Source organism: Capricornis sumatraensis, chromosome 13 (assembly GCF_032405125.1).
Source record: "Capricornis sumatraensis isolate serow.1 chromosome 13, serow.2, whole genome shotgun sequence".
NCBI classification, from domain to species: Eukaryota; Metazoa; Chordata; class Mammalia; order Artiodactyla; family Bovidae; genus Capricornis; species Capricornis sumatraensis.
In genome coordinates this window covers 17,868,067-17,884,139 of record NC_091081.1, presented here as the reverse complement: position 1 = coordinate 17,884,139, position 16,073 = coordinate 17,868,067, and positions in this window count along the sequence as shown.

The following is a 16,073-nucleotide window of genomic DNA, read 5'->3' as shown; positions in this document are numbered from 1 at the left end:
GTCTAGTTGTTTTCCCTACTTCCTTCAATTTAAGTCTGAATTTTGCAATGAGGAGACAAATTTTGATTTTATGAAGTCAACTGTCCACTTGAGTTTTGTCTAGGCTTATAGCTACATTAAAGTCAGTTGCAGGAATCGCTTTAGACGGGGTCTATATTTTGTCCCCTGCAAAATAATTAGAGCTGTTCATATTGTCAGTTAAAATATCAAAGTTCTATTATTTTTACTAAAGGAGGTCATTAAATATTATCTCTACCCTTGAGAAATGAAAATATGGGTTCTGTTATATCTGGACCCTCATCTTCCCCTGACGCAAAGAAGAAATGTCCATTCTCCAAGCCAAGACCAATCTTTTCACATGTGCCTGTGGATTTCATTCTCTCCTCTTTTCTCTAAGACTATACTATTATCATTTTTTCCTTTCTATTCCTAAGTATCCTTTCATTTTTATTGTTTTAGTTTTTCTACTGGTTTTGAACTAGAATATTCAACTAGTTCTAGTTTCTCTCTTAATTTTTTTTTTTTAATTTTCTCTTTGCCCACACTTCCCTTCAGCTACAGATTCCTCTCACTGTTTTATTTTTGTAGGCAGGTTTGAGATTGATGTTGGGAAGATAACTAAGGAGTACATTCATCTAAAGACTTCTGTTTTTATTTATGAGTTCAGGAAAGAATGGGTCAGAATTTTGAAAATAGTTGATAAATTTGAAACAAGCATCATGAAGACAACAAAATGTGCTTACTAGCAATACATACTCAGGTTTTTGAGATATTAGAAGGGCCATAGCTTTTACCCACTCTCTCATTCTAATTATTATATATGTTGAGAACTTGATGTCTTTGGTAAAGAATAAGACAAGTGAAAAGAATCTACTTAATTACACTGTAATTTTGATGATGAAAACTAATTCTCAAACTTGGGATCTCAATAAGTACCTCATATCTATTTTAACTTATACTTCCATATTTGAACTTATTTAAATATCAACCAAGTGGTTATTACTGATAAGCTTTTGAATTTCTAAAATTTTTATGACTGGCTTGAATAAATATTCCTTCACAGTTTTAGTTCCACAAGATTTTAAATGAAAATTTTAACTTTGTGCAATTAGGTCATTTTAAAATGTGCGACTTTGTGTTCAAAATGCAAGAATATGAAGATTGTACTTTCTGGATTGAGATGTAGTCACACTCAAAACAAGAAGAAGGGGATGAGGAGGAGAAAACAGCAGAAGTAGATTGAGGATCCAATGCAAAAGAAAGTTAGACAGTAGACTTCCCTAGTGGTGCAGGTTGTAAAGTAATTAGCCTCCAATTAAAATAAATAAATTATAATAAATAAATAATAAATATAAACTATAGTCCAGTAAAATTTATATATATATATTTTAAAAAAAAAAATCCACCTGCCAATGCAGGGGACATGGGGTTGATCCCTGGTCCAGGAAGATCTCACATGCCTCAGGGTAACTGAAACTGTGCACCACAAATCTTGAGCCTGGGCGGCACAGCGACTGAAGCCCATGCACCTTCGAGCCTGTGCTCTGCAACGAGAAGAGCCGCCTTCATGAGAGCGCCACACACCTTGACTAGAGAGCAGCCCCTGCTCACCAAGGCTAGAGAAAGCCTGCACACAGAAACAAAGGACCGGAGTAGCCACGAATAAATAATGGTTGTTTTTTTTTTTTTTTTAATTTTAAGATTTTTAAAAAATTTTTAAAAAGAAAGATACAGGGTGATTGGTAGGATCTACATAAGCTCCAGTCCCTGATTCCAGTTTTTCTTGACATAAATCCCAAACTGAGGAAACTATAAAATTCTTTAAAACCTCCTTTTTAGTTAAGCTTATTAAACTTTTTCTTTCCAAATTATTTGCAAATATAAGATCTTCAAAACAGTTTCTTCTATGAGCATTTCTACTTGCTCACCTCATATCATTCGAAGGACTACAGTCTCCCTTTCACCTCTAGTGCTTAAGCAATATCAAAAGGAGCATCTTCTATTATAGTCCATCAAAAATGATGCCACATTCTAGTTTCCTTCATAAGTGGACAATTCTTTCACATGCTTTTATTTAACTTGGAGTTTCTCCTCATACTATTCTTTCTTCTTTTCCCGAAACCTGCAAATGCATTCCTTTCTGAGGCTCTGAGGAGGAACACTCCAGGGTGATTCGAAGGGGAGACGGAGTAGGCGAGGAAAAAACTTATTTATTTATTAATATAAGATTAGATTAGGAAGAAATAGTGTAGTAGGAAAATTAAGTGGAGAAAAGAGGCTGAATAACTTGGTTTACGTGGAAAGCCAATAAAGTTCCAGACAAGGAGCTTGCACCATCTACATTAGGCCACCAGCGTCTATTTGAATATCGGAGAGTGCCCCGCCTTGGGCTCTCTCTCTCACAGATCTTAGAAGCCCGGACAAGTAAGTAGACATGGCAAGCCTCCACGCCCCAGACGGGAATTCAGCCTGAAATTAGAGTAAAGAGGAGACACGGGGAAACCAGTCCTTCCAATGACTGGCCCCTCTCTATTGTCCTTCAGGCCTTTTATACTTTTGATTATACATAGAGATCAATGGGTAATACAAAGTTATGCAGCGTTAGCAGCCCAGACTCTTATCAAAACCAGGCTTTTCTCTCTGCATACAAGTCTTAGGTGATTTACATCATCTTCCGGCCAAAAGGGCCAATTAACATTTTACAGCCTTTTTTCTGATAAGGGTTTGTCAACCAGAAGACTTATTTGTGTTGTTCTTCCCTAAGTCTGGTGTCACTCTCAGAAAGCACTAAATAAAGTTACATTCTTACATAGCAAAGATACAGCAATTTATAACAAGTAAAAGGAATATAGTGATTATAACAAAAGAAAAGTAATTAACTCAAAAGTCTAGTGTTGTTAACATCAAAATTATTATATATCCTTTTCCATATCCCATTTACATTGATTAACTTCCTCCCAGGTGCCTAAAAGATAAAGAATATGGAGGCCTGGCAGCAATCATTGAGTCAACAGTGAAACCCTGTCACCAATATGATTTTTGGCTCTTTAGAAAAGGCTCTGTATCTTTAAGATGTTTTTAAGCTTTGTGCCTCTCCTGGCTGGGGGGCTGTAAGCAATTCACAAGCTGTAAGAGGTTGAGGGAACCTGTTGGGCAAGCTAGAGAGCTATCAGAGGGGTTTAACTGAAACATCCCTTTCAAATGCAGAAGACTGAAGCCCTGATTTGACTTTTTCCAGAGAATATCAGAAGAGTGGAAAAGCAGGCAGATTCTTATTTTGGGGGGTACATGCTCAGGAAATACCAGGGGGAAAACCTGAGGTCTGATTAGCCTTGCCATCAGCGCTCTGCCGCATGACCTTGTCATGGGTGGAATTCCTCACGCTGGCTCCCGGCAGTCTACTCTCCTGAAACCCAACTACACACACATAAGTGCTCAGGCCCTGCTGTCTTGACACGGTTAATGCCTGTTCACTCTAAAGTTCTCCATTTTACTATCACTTCCATGTTAAGACCTTCTCTGACTCTATCCACATAAATTAAATTTCCTTGTTTTACTCTCATAGCATGCTATACTTCTTCATAGAAATAATCACAATTTGTAATCATTTAATGTCTGTCCAAACCCCTACTCATTCAAAAAGCTATGGACCCCTTTAAAAAGCTATGGACTCCTTCCTCAAGGAAGGATATTATATTTAATTTATTTAACCCTATATGTTCTATGCTTTTCCTCTATTTCATACTTAAAACATGGCAATTGTTATCCTGTCCTCCACTGTCTCCTGGATAAACGGCAACACTTCCTGTCTAATTTAAATACAGATTTATGTTTATTAGCCAAGATATTGTCAGTACTGATCTATTCTTTTGTTATAAGGGGAGTATTTGAGGGTGTTAATTCTTTCAAATATGTAATTCCCAGATCACAAATGGAAAATAGTTTTCTTCTTGTATGTCAATGTTTATCTACTAGTATTGACTGCCTATAATGCAGTCTTGAGATGAACTCAAGCTGAGGTTAGGTTCAACAGGAAAGAGTACTGAGATAGATAAGCTCTCCCTGCTATGAACAAAGGAAAAATCAGTGGGGTGTACTTCTCAATTTTCATATTTGACAGCTTTGGCCTAGTAAAATTATATTACCATGGTGCTAACTACATATATAGTTGATTAGCTGTCTTAACTGAATTATTATTGAGATTGAGTTTCAAGATCTTAGTATTTTACTAGTTTGAAAGAAAAACAGGCGTGAATTTCAATTTCCAGATTTAGTCTAAATGCTTCAACAGCCTGAATCCATTCAAAAGGCCTCTTTGAGTAACTCAATGGGTGGATACTAGTTTGAATATCTTATTATTAAATCAAGGCTCAGGAGAACGTAATGGCCTCTGGAACTCTGGCTCTGAAGTTCCTTAACCTCACAAGTTTCATTTGACCATCTGGAAAATGAACATTATAAAACCTTACATGAGTAACAATTAAATGAAACTACATAATAATTTAAAAGTTACACTTAATTACACTTCCGTGGAAGCAAATTTTTAATATGGATTTAATCTTGGTGTGATGAAGTAAGTGGCAAAACATCAAAAACTGATAGCTTAGACACAATTTCTAAAAATAAATAACCACTTTGATTTGAAGCAGTAATGTATGTTAGCAAAGAGAAGACTGAGCCTTGGATTTGATTCCAGGAAAGATCTTAATAGTCTCATTTGGAATTAATATCACTTAACTCTTAGAATTGGAGAAGGCAATGGCAACCCATTCCAGTACCCTTGCCTGGAAAATCTCATGGACGGAGGAGCCTGGTAGGCTGCAGTCTCCGGGATTGCTGCGGGTTGGACATGACTGAGCAGCTTCGCTTTCACTTTTCACTTTCATGCATTGGAGAAGGAAATGGCAACCCACTCCAGTGTTCTTGCCTGGAGAATCCCAGGGATGGGGGAGCCTGGCGGGCTCCCATCTATGGGGTCGCACAGAGTCGGACATGACTGAAGCGACTCAGCAGCAGCAGCAGCAGCAGCAACTCTTAGAAAGTAGAACTCAGTAATTCAGGTTTCATTATGTAAATATTTCTGGCATTCCATTTACTTTATGGGCATAAACAGCTGGCAAAGCAATAGAAGAACAGGATTATCTGAATATTAATTCTTGGCCTAATTCTTGAAATGGCTTGAAGACAGAAGTAAATGTTTCAATCTGTTGTGCACTACTTGAAATTAGGATTTTTCTTCTTGAAAAAAATACAATAACTTTAAGGTAAAATATGTTGAAGCTCATTATTATGACTTGTGATACAAATGAACAACATCAAGAAAGTAAGCAAACACAGGTATCAGTCAGCCCTACTCCCACGTTATAGTCTTGACATTATTGTTAAATAATACCTATGCTGCTGCTGCTATCACTTCAGTCATGTCTGACTCTGTGCAACCCCAGAGACACAGCCTACCAGGCTCCCGCGTCCCTGGGATTTCCAGGCAAGAACACTGCAGTGGGTTGCCATTTCCTTCTCCAATGCATGAAAGGGAAAAGTGAAAGTGAAGTCGCTCAGTCGTGTCCAACCCTCAGCGACCCCATGGACTTCAGCCTTCCAGGCTCCTCTGTCCGTGGGATTTTCCAGGCAAGAGTACTGGAGTAGGGTGCCATTGCCTTCTCCGAATAATACCTATACCCTTCAGTAATCTTGGTTCAAGCATCTCAGTTTCTATCTGTTCCTAGGTCCCTTTAGTACTATAATCCCAATAACTACTTAAATTCCCATCTTAAGAGGGGACCTATAATAAACTGATTATACAAATTTTCACTCTGTTCTCCATTTTACGCATTATCCAGACTAGCTTCCATGCTTCTTCACTAAAATCCCTTGCATAGAATTAAAAACTATTCCAGGCTAAGTCTCAACTCTAATTAAATCCAGCTCACTATTTATTTCAGGCTTCCCAGGTGGCACTAGTGGTAAAGAAGCCACCTGCCAATCCTGGAGTTGTAAGAGATTCAGGTTCAATCCCTGGGTTGGGAAGATCCCCCGGAGGAGGGCATGGCAACCCACTCCAGTATTCTTGCCTGGAGAATCCCATGGTCAGAGAAGCCTGGTGGGTTACAGTCCATAGGGTCACAGAGTTGGACAAGACTGAAGCGACTTAGCATGCATGCACATCCACTTCATACATGTGCGCCGTATGCAGTTAGGCTGCCCATAAGTTTATAACCACAAACATGACGTGGACCCTGGTGCAGGAGTAAATCTACTACCATTTCCTATCTGCTCAAAGTTCCACCACCTCTTCTTTCATCCTCACCTCAGACCATGACTTTCTTCCAATTTTACTGAAACACACAAATAACAAGAGTCCTTTTTTCTATTCAAACACTTGAATTCAAGAACTGTATCTGTCTGCTTACCTTCACCATTCTTATTAGATGAACCATTTGTGCCCCTATTTAAAATCAATCGCTCTAATGTCCACTAGATTGTGTTCCTTTTATCAAAGGAATGACAGTCCATCACTCTGGCAACTTTCTCCTGTTTTCCCCACAAAGTAATGATTTTTTCGACTACATTTTTCTTACCCACAGAATTTACTTTTATCATCTTAAAAAAGTAAAACAAGCAAACAGAATTGCTTGACCCATAAAACCATCTAGCTACAACACTTTTCTCCACGCACTTTTATAGCAAACCTTCTTGAAATTTATATCACTATTTGCTGCCTCCTCCCACTCTCTCTCGAACTTATCCCAACTAAGCTTTTACCTTACCACTCTTTGAGGCTTTCACCTCACCACTACCAGCACCGCTCTTGACAATGTGCCCAAGGAATTCCATATTGCTGAATCGAATGATCGATTACCAGTCCTCTTATTACTTGATAGATCAGCAAAGTGTGATAGAACCAGTGTCAATGACCACCCTTCAGTCTTCTTTGCTAGACCCGCTTCGTCTACCTAATATCTCAGTGCTGGAGTATATATGAACTCAAGCTTCTATACTCACCCCCTACATGGGCTTAGCTAGTGCTGTATTTTAAAATTTCATCTATAAATTATTTCCAAATGTATAGCTCTATTAAATAACTTTACCTTGAACCCTAGGCCTGTGGTTCCAATTATCTACTTGACTTATCCACCTTCACATCTAATAGGCACCCCACATTTTAACTGTCTGATACCAAACTCCCAGTGTTCTCCCCAAAACATGATTCTCCTAACAACCTTCTACAGCTCAAGTAGTAGCAACTCCAACTGTCCAGTTGATCAGGACAAAAACCCAGAATCATATTTGACTCATTTTTTAATTTCACAGCCCAATCAACACATTAGCTAATCCTATCAACACATTAGCTAATCCTACTAATCTACCTTCAAAACATCACCTTAATCTCTGTATTTTTCTTGAGTCCATTTCTGCATGATCAAGGAATAATCATCTCTGATCAAAACTAGTGCAAAAGCAGTCAATATGGTCTGTCTCTCTTCTACTACTATCTCCCTTGCTCACTTGGTTCCAGTCACACTAACTTCCTAGATGACAGTGAAACAGGAGAGGGCAGACTTCTGTTCAGTGCCTTTGCCCTTGCTGTTTCCTCTGCCCAGCCTGTTCTTCCCTGAGAAATCCACATGGCTCATTTCCATCTACTCCTTCAGATATTTCTTCAAATATCCCTTCTTGGGAAGGCCTTTCCTATCTAATATTATATCCCATCATCCCACTATGTATCCTTAGTAAACATTTTATATGCTTATATATGATATATATTTGATATATGAGTAAATTCAATACGGTATGTCAGAGACAAGCATTATTTTTCAAAGCCAGATACATTAATTAATCAAAGCATCAACCCCTGATATGGTCGATCACATGCCTTTGGCATCTTTTACTGTTCTTCTTGGCCTGACAACTTAATTACATAAACAAAAGCTTCTACTTTGTAAATAATATTGAATATATTAATATATGATTAATAAAGATACATTAGGTTTAGAAGAAAAACATAATAGGTCTGAGATAATGAACTTAAAAGAATTTAGATTTTATAATTAAGGTTTCAATGACTCTAATTCACATTTTTCATCTTTAAAAGAATGTAAGCTTTAAGAAAAAAACAATATATTATTTTCTTCTACAATTTCTTATGCTGCTGCTACTGCTAAGTCGCTTCAGTTGTGTCCGACTCTGTGCGACCCCATAGACGGCAGGCAGCTAACCAGGCTTCCCCCGTGCCTGGGATTCTCCAGGCAAGAACACTGGAGTGGGTTGCCATTTCCTTCTCCAATGCATGAAAGTGAAAAGTGAAAGTGAAATCACTCAGTCCTGTCCGACTCTTAGTGACCCCATGGACTGCAGCCCACCAGGCTCCTCCATCCATGGGGTTTTCCAAGCAAAAGAGTACAGGAATGGGGTGCCATTGCCTAAAATAGGGCATTATTCCTGTTGTGGTTTGGTCTCATCTGACTCTTTTTGTGACCCCCATGGCCTGTAGCCTACCAGACTCCTCTGTCTGTGGTATTTCCCAGGCAAGAACACTGGAGTGGGTTGCTATTTCCTTCCCCAAGGGAGCTTCCCAACCTAGGGATCAAACCCACATCTCCAGCTTTGAAGATGGATTCTTTACCACTGAGCCACCAGGGAAGTCTCCATAGTAGTGCGTTATTTTGATCAAATTAAATAAAATCGGTACCAAATCAAAAGTTTTGGTAGTAGCAAACACTGCTTTCCAAAATGTTATTTGCTTTCATAAATCATCAATGACATCATCAAATATAAGAAAAAAAAAATGCAAGGGTTGACCTGAATGAAGTTTTTAAGGCTACATTTTCCAGCCACATCAGTGATCCAAAATAGTCCTCTCAAATTTTATTATTCATTAGAATCACATGAACGGCTGGCTAAAATGTAGATGACTATAAACCTTATCCCCAAGTTTTTGACTCAGTAAATCTGGCATGATTCCTGATAACTTATCAGTTCTCCAGGGGATATTAGCTCAGAAACCACACTTTGAAAATCACTGGCTTAAACTACCTTACAAACTTACTAATAGATAAACTCTTTCCAGAAAATAAGCAAACAAAAAAAACTCCCACTTTGTCCATGCTAAGGCTAAGGAGATGGTATTCAACTTTTTGTTCACTGGTTGGTGTTAGAGTGTCCTTTAGCCTTGTATGGTATTTAGACCACTCTTAACAATGACACCACTAAAACAAAGGAGTTTTAGGGCAACACAGCTTTAAGACATGTATCCAGTGATATTGCAATGTCCTAGACGATGCAGCTACTATCATGTGTGTGTGGGCTCCATGTGCAGTCTTATGAGTCTCTACTGTGTACTACTGCAAACAGAAATCCAGGATACAATGAACAGAACTTTTAGAGTGTCATGAAGAATTACATCAAAATCAAAGCAATAGCACTTCAGAGAGTCTGATTATGTGGTGTTATTCTTGATTTGCTAACTAGATGTGCAGCTGAATCTTATAAAATCCAATTGCCAACACAGAGAAAAGGCCCTTAATTTCTCCCTCATAGCCTCTACTTTCCACTGACATTTTGCTCTTAAAATATGTCTTCTGACTTAATCTAGATGATTTTTATAACCACCATCATTTCTCTTCACACCCTTTTCAAGATTAAAGGGGCTATGTACAGAAATAGAAATATAAGACTATGCTGTGTACTACTGACTGGAAAGTAGTTAGTGTGTGTGATTCACTATAAGGTAGAGCTTGACTGAGAAAAACGAGACTCCGGCACATACAAGGTTTATCTCTTTCTTTTATTTACAGTTCTTGGTAAGCAGGCAACTGAGAAGACAGCTCCTAAAATGAGCACAGTACATCATAGATAGCTATCATGACTGAGTCTACTCCAAAGGTAACATTTGTTTCCACTATTGCTCTTAATCCTAGTTTAAGCCACTTCTTTCACTGTACTCCCATTCACTGCAGTCTGTTAGAAGATAATACAATATCATTTTATTTTTCTAAACTCAAATTTTAAAGGTAATAAACTAAGGTAACTGTATTCAAAACAGTGATAGCATTCTCATCTATAAATTTTATATAGCAACATATACAAGTACTAAGATTTTCAAAATATGTAGTGCTTTTTCATCAAAAATGATGACAGAAGAGGAACATTAAAGTGACTGCTATACAATCCCCTGAGATATAATGGCACACAGTTATGAAGATGAGCACCTTCGTCTGGGCTCACAAAATGTTAATACATATCTTCTGTGGTAGTTTAATTTCTAAATTTAATTCTGAATCTATTTTTTAAATTAATGTCTTGGTTGTTGTTATAATATTAATGCCTGAAGTACAGTCAGGGGGGAAAAATTCAAAACCAGAATTTGCATAGAAATAAAGGACTGAATGTGATCTACATGTTATTCTGATTGTACAGAATTACTGAGCATATGATGTACTAGAAGAACACTATAGTTTTACAAAACTCAGATGCTACCATGACTTTTACTCACAAAAGAAAGGGTATCCTACATGAGAAAATTAAAAGTATTGATTTAATAACCATGCCAAGTTAATCAGGAGTTTGGCACACTTTATCTTTCTCTATGGTGTGACATTAAAAATAAAATCCAAGGACCTAAATGGAGTATCTTAATGTGTGGAAGTTAATGAAAAGTCAAGATACTGAAATTGAGAATAAAATTTTCTTTGATGTATATGACAAAAAACCCTTGATCATCAGCTCCTATCTAGTGAGCTTCTCCATTCCTTGGGAATAAGTGAAAAAAATAAATCCATGAACCTCGTGAAAAATACCAATAATAAAATCTCAGACAAACAAAAGCAGACTAAGATTTCAGTCATTATTGACTATATCATAAGAAGGAAATACAATACCATAAAATTTAAAAAAAAATAACTTTTTCATGAAAAGAAAACACAAAGTTTACCTTCCAGTGATTTCCCATCAATAACAGAGAGTAAAATCTCTGCCATGATTCTAAACAAAGTTGTTATATCCAACATGGCTGCTTATGTCCAAAGCAGTGGAAAGCAATTCAGTAAAGGACTACTGGGGACTCATTTATCCCTTTGTATGTATGTGTTTTTTTGATATTCCACTTCATTTTTTAAATGATTGAGGATGCGTTCACAATTACAGTGTAACAAGATAAAAAGTGGATAGGGAAATAAGAGCATGGAAAAATAAAGACTGGAAGATAATAGGAAGTAGGAAAAGATATAGAGATATAGATATTGATAGAAGAAAATGACAATGCACTCCAGTTTTCTTACCTGGAAAATCCCATGGATAGAGGAGCCTGTTGGGCTACTACAGTTCATGAGGTTACAGTCAGACATGACTGATCATGCACAAACTACTACGTTACAGTATAAACATCACCAACTCCTACAGTTACCAAAAGCGGGTAACAAATTTGCCTGTAGGCTTAAATTTTTTGAAAAAAATTACATTTTATAAAATTGTCAATGTTATGCAACCAGTAATGATTAAAAGCAAATGAATGTATTTCAACCATAGTAATTTCTCATTTGTTTCTGATATTCTTCAGATTTCTCTACGGTCCTCCCCTGAAAGTTCCCAAATTCTACCTTGGCAACTGGAAGACAACAGTGGAATTTTAAGTCCTTCCAAGTACATCATGCGAAATGCTGGGCTGGATGAAGCACAACCTGGCATCAAGATTCCTGGGAGAAATATCAAGAATCTCAGATATGCAGATGGCACTGCCCTTATGGCAGAAAGTGAAGAAGAACTAAAGAGCCTTTTGATGAAAGTGAAAGAGGAAAGTGAAAAAGTTGTCTTAAAACTCAGCATCAGAAAACTAAGATCATGGCATTCCAGTCCCATCACTTCATGGGAAATAGATGGGGAAACAATGGAAACAGTCATGGCATTCCAGTCCCATCACTTCATGGGAAATAGATGGGGAAACAATGGAAACAGTGATAAGACTATTTTCTTGGGCTCCAAAATCACTACAGATGGTGACTGCAGTCATGAAATTAAAAGACTCCTGCTCCTTGAAAGAAAGACTATGACCAACCTAGACAGAATATTAAAAAGCACATTACTTTGCCAACAAAAGTCCATCTAGTCAAAGCTATGGTTTTTCCAGTAGTCGTGTATGGATGTGAAAGTTGGATTATAAAGAAAGCTGAGCGCCGAAGAATTGATGCTTTTGAACTGTGGTGCTGGAGAAGATTCTTAGAAGTCCCTTGGACTGCAAGGAGATCCAACCAGTCCATCCTAAAGGAAATCAGTCCTGAATATTCATTGGAAAGAGTGATGCTGAAGCTGAAACTCCAATACTTTGGCCACCTGAGGCGAAGAACTGACTCACTGGATAAGACCCTGATACTGGAAAGACTGAAGACAGGAGGAGAAGGGGACAATAGAGGATGAGATGTTGGATGGTATCACCGACTCAATGGACATGAATTTGAGCTAGCCCCAGGAGTTGGTGAAGGACAGGGAAGCCTGGCGTGCTGCAGTCCATGGGGTCAGAAAGAGTCAGACATGACTGAGTGACTGAACTGACTGATTTCCAAGGTAAAATACTGCTTATAGGGCTTCCCTGGTGTTTTAGTGGTAAAGAATCCACCTGCCAATACAGGAGATATGGGTTCAATCCCCAATCCAGGAAGATTCTCACGTGCTATGGAGCAGCTAAGCCTGTTTGCCACAACTATTGAGCCGTACTTTAGGACCCAGGCATCAAAACTACTGAGCTCATGTGCCCTAAAGCCTGTGCTTCCAACAAGAGAAGCCACTGCAATGAGCAGCCTGCACACCACAACTAGAGAGTGGCTCTCACATGCCACAACTAGAGAAAAGCCTGCACAGCGGGTCTTAATTATATTTTTGATCTATGGAGGACCTTAATATATTATTTTCTATACCTTTCTCACATCATCACTATTCATTCATGTACATTTCAAGTTATCATTACTATCCAGAGGAAATCAAAAATTATATTTAGTATGTTTTTTCACAGGAAAGGAAAAAAAAACTGTCCATTTTGTATTAATAGTAAAAACAAAGAGAGTCAGATTAAAGATTGACTGCTAATGGGGTCAGGAGCCAGGACTAAGCTGAGTAACACTGCTGCTTTTCCAGCTTTTATCTAAAGTACATGCTGGGAGGCTTAATCCACCCATTTAATCTCTTAAACTTTTAAATCTAATTTCTTCTTTTAAATCCTCTTTTCTTCTTTTGTTTTGTCTCCTAACCCTTGAAGTACTCTTAGATAAGCTCTTAGATTCAGTTGAAATAATCCCTATTGATTCTGGTATTTCTCATAAAGTTTGAGAGCATGAAAACAAACTTAGATCACAAGCTGAAATAAATGTCACTGATCTAATAAAAACAATAAATGCATTTAATATTTAAGCCAACAATAGATATTTTCAGCAGAAAGTATACATTCGCTAACAGCAAACCTCCATAACGTTTACTAAATGTGTAGCTAATCCTTATATACCCCTACATGGCAGGTGCCACCATCCCCATTTTATAGGTAAGGGAATTGATGAGAGACTGATTAAACAGTTTGTCCAAAGTCACATAACTAGTGAGGAATGTAGCTGTGATTCTAATTCTAGCAATCTGCTGCAGTCCCTGCTGGAAGCTCTAAAGTGCATCTCCTAAGAGGAAACTCTTAAAAGTCTGATCACCCTTTTCCATAAGCAACTTCCTAACCTTTACTGTCTGCTTGCTCATACACAGCTGCTCGTACTCATTATTAGCAGTTTAATGTTACCAAATAAAGCATTTAACATTTACACAAAGGAGAACATTTTTGTTAGACATTACACAGGATTGGGTTCTGATAAATAGATTTTTATAGGTGGAAATGGGAGAAAGGCACTGCTAATGGAAGCAACAGAAACATCACTTTGCCAACAAAGGTCCATAAGTCAAAGCTACAGTTTCTTCAGTAGTCATGTACAGATGTGAGATTTGGACCAGAAAGAAGGCTGAGCGCAGAAGAACTGATGCTTGCAAACTGTGGTGCTGGAGAAGACTCTTGAGAGTCTCTTGGTCAGCAAGGAGAGCAAACCAATCAATTCTAAAGGAAATTAACCCTTACTATTCATTGGAAGGACTGATGCTGAGGCTTTAATACTTTGGCCACCTGATGTGAAGAGCCAACTAACTGGAAAAGACCTTGATGCTGGGAAAGATTGAGGGCAGGAAGAGGGGATGACAGAGGATGAGATGGTTGGATGGCATCATTGATTCAATGGACATGAGTCTGAGAAAACTCCAGGTGATGGCGAAGGACAAGGAGGTCTGGCGCACTACAGTCCATAGTGTCACAAAGAGCTGGACATGACTGAATGACTAAACAACAATGGAAGAAACATCAAGAGCAGGAAAAAGTAGCAGAAAGATAGGAGCAGACTCGAGTGGCCGCTGCTGAGCATGGCCCCAGTGTGCAGTGCTAGGGGAGGTAGGACCAGACGACGGGAGCCCTGAATTTCAAGAAAGAACACAGGCGGAAGTCGTAAAAGACTATGGAGTCAGAGAGTCATATAAGACTTGTGAGTTACTGCAGAGTGATAAAAACCATTAGGGAAGGCTGAAGGCCAGAGGTGGAAGATCAATTAGGAAGTTATTCAGTTCAGTTCAGTCACTCAGTCATGTCCGACTCTTTGCAGCTCTATGAATCGCAGCACGCCAGGCCTCCCTGTCCATCACCAACTCCCGGAGTTCACTCAGACTCATGTCCATCAAGTCGGTGATGCCATCCAGCCATCTCATCCTCTGTCGTCCCCTTCTCCTCCTGTCCCCAATCCCTCCCAGCATCAGAGTCTTTTCCAATAAGTCAATTCTTCACATGAGGAAGCTATTACAGTTATCCAAATTATTGGAAAAGAGAGTACGGGTCAGGTCAGCGACAATGTTAAGAGAAAGGAAGAAATGAATGCAAGAGAAACTGTAGAAGTAGAACTGACTTTTCTTGGTAGTTTCTTAGACTTTGTTTCTGAAACAGAGAAAAGAAAATTAAAAATTAATTCTAAAATGCCAAGACTAGTTGGTTGAAAAACATATGGAGCCATTAACCCATCAAAAGACAAAAAGAAAATGCTTATCAGTAATACAAGTTTAATTGTGGACATGACTAATGTGAGATGGTAGGACAAAATCTGTGTAAAGTTCCTTATCAAATATTTATCGAGTATTGAACTCTCCAGAGATTGAAGGGGTAGATGTATACTTTAGAGGTGTCAATACAGATGATAGTTGAAACTGGCAATAAATGACATGGGAGAAAAAAAAAGGAAAAGAAAACAACATAGAAAAGGAAACCTGAGAAGCAATTCTCAAATATATACATTTAGAAGTAAAAGGAGTTAGGAAAGAAATGCCAAAGGGTTAGGGCTATCATACAGACACAAAAGAATATATTTTCATAAAGATTTATAAAATTGAGTTTCTGTAACAAGGTCCTTAATTTCCAGAATACCCATACGGGTTCTGTTTCCATACTAGCCTGACTATGCTCTACTATGGATATTACAAAAACTGTGTGAAATCATGGCTCTAATCACATAAATAGTGATTTTTTAAAATGAAGTTAATAAAGCTATCTTGTGAACTATTTAAAAAGAAGATAATGAGGTAGAAAAATATGTGAAATGAGAAGAAACTACTTAATTTTATAACTAGGTAGCTTTTTAAAACAGAGATTCCAGAAGTGTATAAAAGTTATATTGCCAGGCAGTGAACAGGCAGTGAGAAAATGCGAATATGGAATGTACACTTATGGAAGTGAAAACAAAGAGTAGGTTTACTGAGAGATATTACATAGGAAAATACAACATTATAAACATTTGTTATACTGTTATTTACTTTAATTGCTTTTGGTAGCCAGCATGTGAACCCTGTTCTGTGTTTGTGGGATATCCCACATTGTACACAGTTTGGTGGGGACTTGAAAAGCAGGAAAAATGAGACATATTCCCTTAACCCCCACCCTAGCAGCTAGGGTGAGAACACAGGACTGGGGTTTGTCCTTGCACACACTTTTGCCCACAACTGATTATGGAATGTGCCACACAGAC